Source organism: Prunus mume, linkage group LG1 (genome assembly GCF_029339155.1).
Source record: "Prunus mume cultivar Tortuosa linkage group LG1, ASM2933915v1, whole genome shotgun sequence".
In the NCBI taxonomy this organism is placed as follows: Eukaryota; Viridiplantae; Streptophyta; class Magnoliopsida; order Rosales; family Rosaceae; genus Prunus; species Prunus mume.
Window position 1 is genome coordinate 4705958 of NC_142698.1, and position 5855 is coordinate 4711812.

Sequence of the window (5855 nt, forward strand, 5' to 3'; positions counted from 1 at the left end):
AAGAGAAAACAGGCAACAGAGGTAGGTCAAAATCCAAGAAGAAAAAGGAAAAGAAGGAAGGTTGCTTCGAATGTGGTTCAGCCGATCATTGGAAGAGGAACTGCAAGATTTGGAAAGAGAAGAAAGCCAAGAGGAAGGAAGCTCGGTTCAAATAGTGCAATCACCGAGCATGAGAGTGACGGGGAGCTTCTTTCAAGTAACATCAGGCTCCAAGGCTTTCACAAATTGGATTTTGGATACCGGATGCACTTTGCATATGTGTGCAGTAAGAGAATGGTTCGATACTTACAAAGAAGTCAGCAGCGGGGAAGTTTTAATGGGGACGATTCTTCATGTCCTGTAAAAGGAATCGCACTGCTCAAACTCAGTAATGTTTGATGGGATGATACGAGTTTTGGGGAACGTTAGATATGTCCCTAGACTAAGAAAGAATTTGATTTCCTTGGGTACTTTAGATGAGGCCGGCTATGAGTATGAGTCTAAAAAGGGAAGACTCAGGGTAGCCAAAGGATCACTGGTGGTAATGCGGGGTGACCTATAGCCCAATAAGCTATATAAGTTAATTGGGACCACTATAGTTGGGGGAGCAGCTGTTTCTGTAAATCAAGGTATAGAAGACAAGATTGAACTCTGGCATCATAGGCTCGGGCACATAAGCCAGAAAGGGTTGCAAGAATTACACAAGCAAGGCTTATTGGAAGGCGTGTCATCTTGCAAACTGGACTTTTGTGAATATTGTGTTCTTGGAAAGCAAAGGAAGGTATCATTCACGAGTAGCAGTGCAGATAACCGAAGCAAGGAGCAACTCAGCTATATTCACTCAGATGTTTGGGGCCCTGCACCAACCAAATCAAATGGTGGAGCTAGGTATTTTGTTACTTTCATGGATGATTTTTCTAGGAAGGTTTGGGTTTATTTCATGAAGCAGAAATCCGAGGTTTTTGCAAAGTTCAAGGAATGGAAAACAGAAACCGAGAATCAAACTGGAAGAAAGATCAAGTACCTGAGAAGTGACAATGGAGGTGAATATACAAGTAATGAGTTTACCGATTACTGCAAGCAAGAAGGCATCACAAGGCACTTCACAGTAAAGAAGAATCCCCAACAAAATGGAGCTGCTGAGAGGATGAACCGAACTCTCATGGAGAGAGGAGGAGCATGCGATTTCATGCAAGATTGCCCGATAGTTTTTGGGGAAGCCGTTAATCATGCAAGTTATTTGATTAACAGATCACCATTTACAGTTCTTGGTTTTAAGAGTGCAGAAGAGGTATGGTCTGAGAAGCCGGTGGACTATTCCAAGCTCAGGGTATTCGGCTGTAGTGCTTATGCACATATTCCAAGCGATGAAAGGTCCAAGCTCAAACCAAAGTCTACACATTGCATATTCTTAGGTTTTGAGAAAGGAGTGAAGGGTTTCAAGCTTTGGGATATCAACAACAGGAAAAAGGTTGTCAGCCGAGATGTTGTCTTTGATGAGACAACCATGCCTCTGAATAAAGTCGAGAGCAGTAGGGAGAAGAAAGACGATGCTGAAATTGAAGCAACAAAGATTCCGTTAATCGCCTCAGACGAAGAAGCAGCCTGTGGAGCAAATTGAGCAAGATGTCAATCTGATGGTTTTGAGGAAGAAGAAGAGCATCAGCATCGTTCACCAGTTAGGAATCAGGTGGAGCAAGAAATAGGGCAGATTGAAGGCACTATAATCCGCCAGACATCCCAAAGGGTTAGAACTCCAACCAACAATCCACCTGCATTCCAGAGATGCATAGCACTGGACAAACCTAATCGGAATAAGAAGAAACCTGCAGGTTTGGGTTTGACCAAGACGAAGTTAATTATGCTCTCAACATTAGTCAAGGAGATCCAACTACTTATCGAGAAGCTATAGCAAGTGATGAGCGAGATAGTTGGATAAGTGCTATGACAGAAGAAATGGAGTCTCTTTACAAGAACTCGCTTGGGAGTTGGTTCCTAAGCCCAAAGACAGTAAAGCTAGTTGGATGCAAGTGGGTATTTAGGAAAAGGAAGGACTACATGAACAAGATGCCGTGAGATTCAAAGCAAGGCTCGTGGCTAAAGGGTACTCACAAAAGGAAGGGGTGGATTATGATGAGATCTTTTCACCCGTGAGTTAAGCATACATCTATCGATTGCTTTTAGCAATGGCAACTCAAAGATGACATGGAGATTGAGCAGATGGATGTGAAGATGCTTCTTCATGGGGATCTAGAGGAGACAATTTTCATGGCTCAACCAGTAAGGGTTTGTTGAATATGGGAAAGAAAACCTAGTATGTCACCTAAAGAAGTCCTCAGTATGGCTCTGAAACAGCTCCAAGGCAGTGGTACAAGAGGTTCGATTACTTCATGCTGAAAATCAATTTTAGAAGATGTTTATATGACTGTTGTGTGTACTATCATGTATTCCAAGATGGGATGGTCATATTGCTGTTGTTATATGTGGATGACATGCTAATCGCTTGTCAAGACAAGTCTAGAATTCAAGACTTGAAGAAGATGTTGAGCGAGGAGTTCGACATGAAGGATCTAGGTGCAGCAGAAAATCCTTGGCATGGAAATTCAGAGAGATAGGACCACTGGAAGGATTTGGATATCACAAGCCAAGTATATTCAGAAGGTTCTTGAGAAGTTCAACATGCAAGAAGCAAAGGAAGTTTCGACTCCTTTGGCGCTCACTTCAAGTTAAGTGGGCAACAATGTTGTCCTAAGTCCGAGGAAGAGCAGCAAGTAATGGAGAAGGTTCCTTATGCTAATGCCGTGGGCTGCCTTATGTATGCAATGGTATGCACACGTCCAGACATAGCTCAAGCAATTAGTGTCGTTTCCAGATACATGGGAAATCCAGGAAAGCAACATTGGGATGCAGTCAAGTGGATTTTATGCGTTATTTGAAGGGTTCTTGGCGACAAAGGATTATGTTTGAGAAGCAAAAAGAAAATGCAAGGGTGTTGGGATATGTGGATGCTGATTATGCAGGGGACTTGGACAAGAGAAGGTCAACTTCTGGTTATGTGTTTACATGCGCAGGAGGACCGATCAGTTGGAGAGCACTACTGCAACCAATTACAGCTTTGTCGACCACAGAGGCAGAGTATATTGCATTGGCCGAAGCCGAAAGGAAGCAATTTGGCTTAATGGCTTGGTAAGTCAAATGGGAATCACCCAAGATTTTGTGAAGCTGAAATGTGATAGTCAAAGTGCCATTCACTTGGCAAAGAATCAAGTTTTTTCTGGAAGATCAAAGCACATTGAAGCAAGATATCACAGAATCAGAAATTGGGTGGAGTCTAAGGAGTTTTGGATTGAAAAGATTCATACGGATGACAATGCTGCAGATTTCCTTACAAAGATAGTGTCGGCCAAGAAGTTCAAGCATTGTTGAACTTGATCAATCTCGTTGATTGATTAAAGTGGAGCACCTCCTCACTTGAGGTGCAATGAGGCAAGAAGAAGATTGCCAAGGTGAAGACTCTTGAAGATTTCCAGAGCTGCTTCAAGGAGGTTCAAAGATACTCTGGGGTGCAACGATCAAGACTTGGTTTGACTCACCAAGGTGGAGATTGTTAGGATTTTGGCTCACAAATATGTCCTAGTTGGTTTAGGATTGTTTTAGGAAAATTAGAGGTATACCAATTCTTGTCCTAGAGGGATTAGGAAAGAATTTCAGCTTTCCTTATTCAATTCAGGTTTGGATTTCTAGAAGTCTATTAGGATTTGGATAAGTGTAATTTCCTAATCTATTTAGGAATAGGAATCCAATCAGCCTTGGGACATGTAAGCCAACTCTATATCTATAAATAGGGTGTGGCAAGGCTTATTTTAAAGAGAGGAAAACAGCCAGAGACAGCCAAGAGTTTTGAGATTAGTTCTAGGGTTGCAAAAGTTCTGTAATCTCTATTATTAATCAAAGGAGCGGTGATTTCTCTACCTAGAGAAATCACAACTGACGTAGGCAAAAGTTCCACGCGAACCAAGATAATTCTAGTGACATTGATAGCCTGCTTAGCTTTGTCTGCTTTCATGCGATGATGGTGGTGATCTCTTGTGGTATGCTATGGTGTTAACTGATTCTTATGATTATGATGGATATATTCTCTAAAGAAATTAATTTCGTATAATTTATGGTGTGAATAACAATTTTGCTCTAATGCAGTTGTGAAGGGAGGTGCCTAAGGTCCTTTCATCCAACCGTAGAGTCTGTAGTGGGTTCTGATTGCAAACCTAAACAAACCCAAACAAAACCATCTTTTCGAATATGACAGCATGTCTTGTCATTAGGTGGCCATTGTTTGAGCATTTTGGTCCAATTTTTGGGGGTTTTGAAGTCTGAGTTTACATGCGCTCTTCAAGAACAGCTTCTCCAGAAAATTAATTGTTGGGAATATGTAAGTTTTGATGTTAAATTGAATTTGATTACTGAAATTGCAATTGTGATTGATTTCGTCTGTATTTTGTGTAGAAATTGAAGTATTGGGATTGATTTTGTTTGTCTGAAACAACAAATGTGTTTGTTCTTTGTCGATTTATTCTTGCATTTGGTATTGGGAGATTTGTCATAGGCATATTAGTGTAGTTACCGTATTGCAAGGGCTGAAATCTGGATGATAACAGCTTCTTTTTATTGTTGTTTTAAAGTGAGGTATGTATGGGTCTTATGAAATTTTTACAGAAATATATTGGAGGGCAAAATAATTTTATTTTAGTTTTTTTATTCCCAAATGATACCCAAAACATGTAAGCTTCACACTATGTTAATTTTTGCAGGATGGGAAAACATTGGAGAATGAGTTGGAGGTTGTTAAGGGAATGAAGCTAGACGGGCTACATATCCCCTTATTTCATTACCAACCAGAACAATCAGAAATGTCTAAGTTTTGGTTTGACTCAGTGATAACTATGTCTTGATGCTGATTATCTTCAAACTTGTGTATGTGCTGATAGGAATTGGAAAATCCTCTAATCATGATCCATGAGAAGAAAATCTCAAGTATTAATCATGTGGTTAAAGTATTGGAGTTGGTTTTGCAGGTTAGCATTTCTCTGGTTAGGTCCACTAGTTTCTTCTTTTTTACTATGAATTGGTTGACAAACTTTTGCTCCTTTTCAGAAGCAAAGGTCTTTGCATTTTGTTATATATTTCAGAACCAAAGTTATAAAATAAAATGGTTTTCCCCTTTGTTAATTGAGAATCATCTGCAGTTATGATTTCAGATATGTAGATAACTTGTTGTTACTGATATTGCTACACGGGAGGAGAATAGAACATCTTGGAAAATGTGCAAGAAGAGAGAGCTAACTCATACACCGAAGAACAAATTGATGAAGTTAAGATCAAATTAGTAGAATTTGTGATCTCTCCATTATTTATAATTATAGGTAGGAAGTATGTATGTAATAGAGCAAAGATTGGTTGACTATGTAATAACAATTGAATTTTCAAGTGTTATGAAAGAAATAATTTTTGAGCATATATATTCGTTAATAAAGCATTATAATTGGTTTTCTAGTTAAAATCATTGTATAGAATCATAGGAAACAAAAACCTATGTAACAGCTTGTGAACGTATTAGACGACATATTTAAAGATAATAAAATGTAGTATGAATTGTTAGGGTTCGGTGGCGATTTATTTTGCATGTCTAAATTGTACTCTGTAATGGATGTGTGTGTATTGTATGTAGATTGACTTAATATTGTTGTCCCATTGCATGTGTATTGTACTAATGTTGCCTTTGTATTGCATACATATTGTATGCATATTGCCACCCTATTGCATGTATATTGTGATGCTATTGTTGTTGTATTGCTGTTATATTGCCTTAATATTGCCTC

At 39.3% G+C, this 5855-nt stretch overlaps 1 long non-coding RNA gene across 1 annotated transcript; it reads left to right on the forward strand.

Annotated features, from left to right (window-relative positions):
• The first annotated feature begins 4754 nt into the window (after nt 1-4754).
• LOC148920796 (uncharacterized) lies at nt 4755-5493 on the forward strand. The gene is made up of 2 exons (XR_016123320.1): nt 4755-5051; nt 5235-5493. It is a non-coding gene; the product is annotated as an uncharacterized LOC148920796 (long non-coding RNA).
• The last annotated feature ends 362 nt before the right edge of the window (nt 5494-5855 follow it).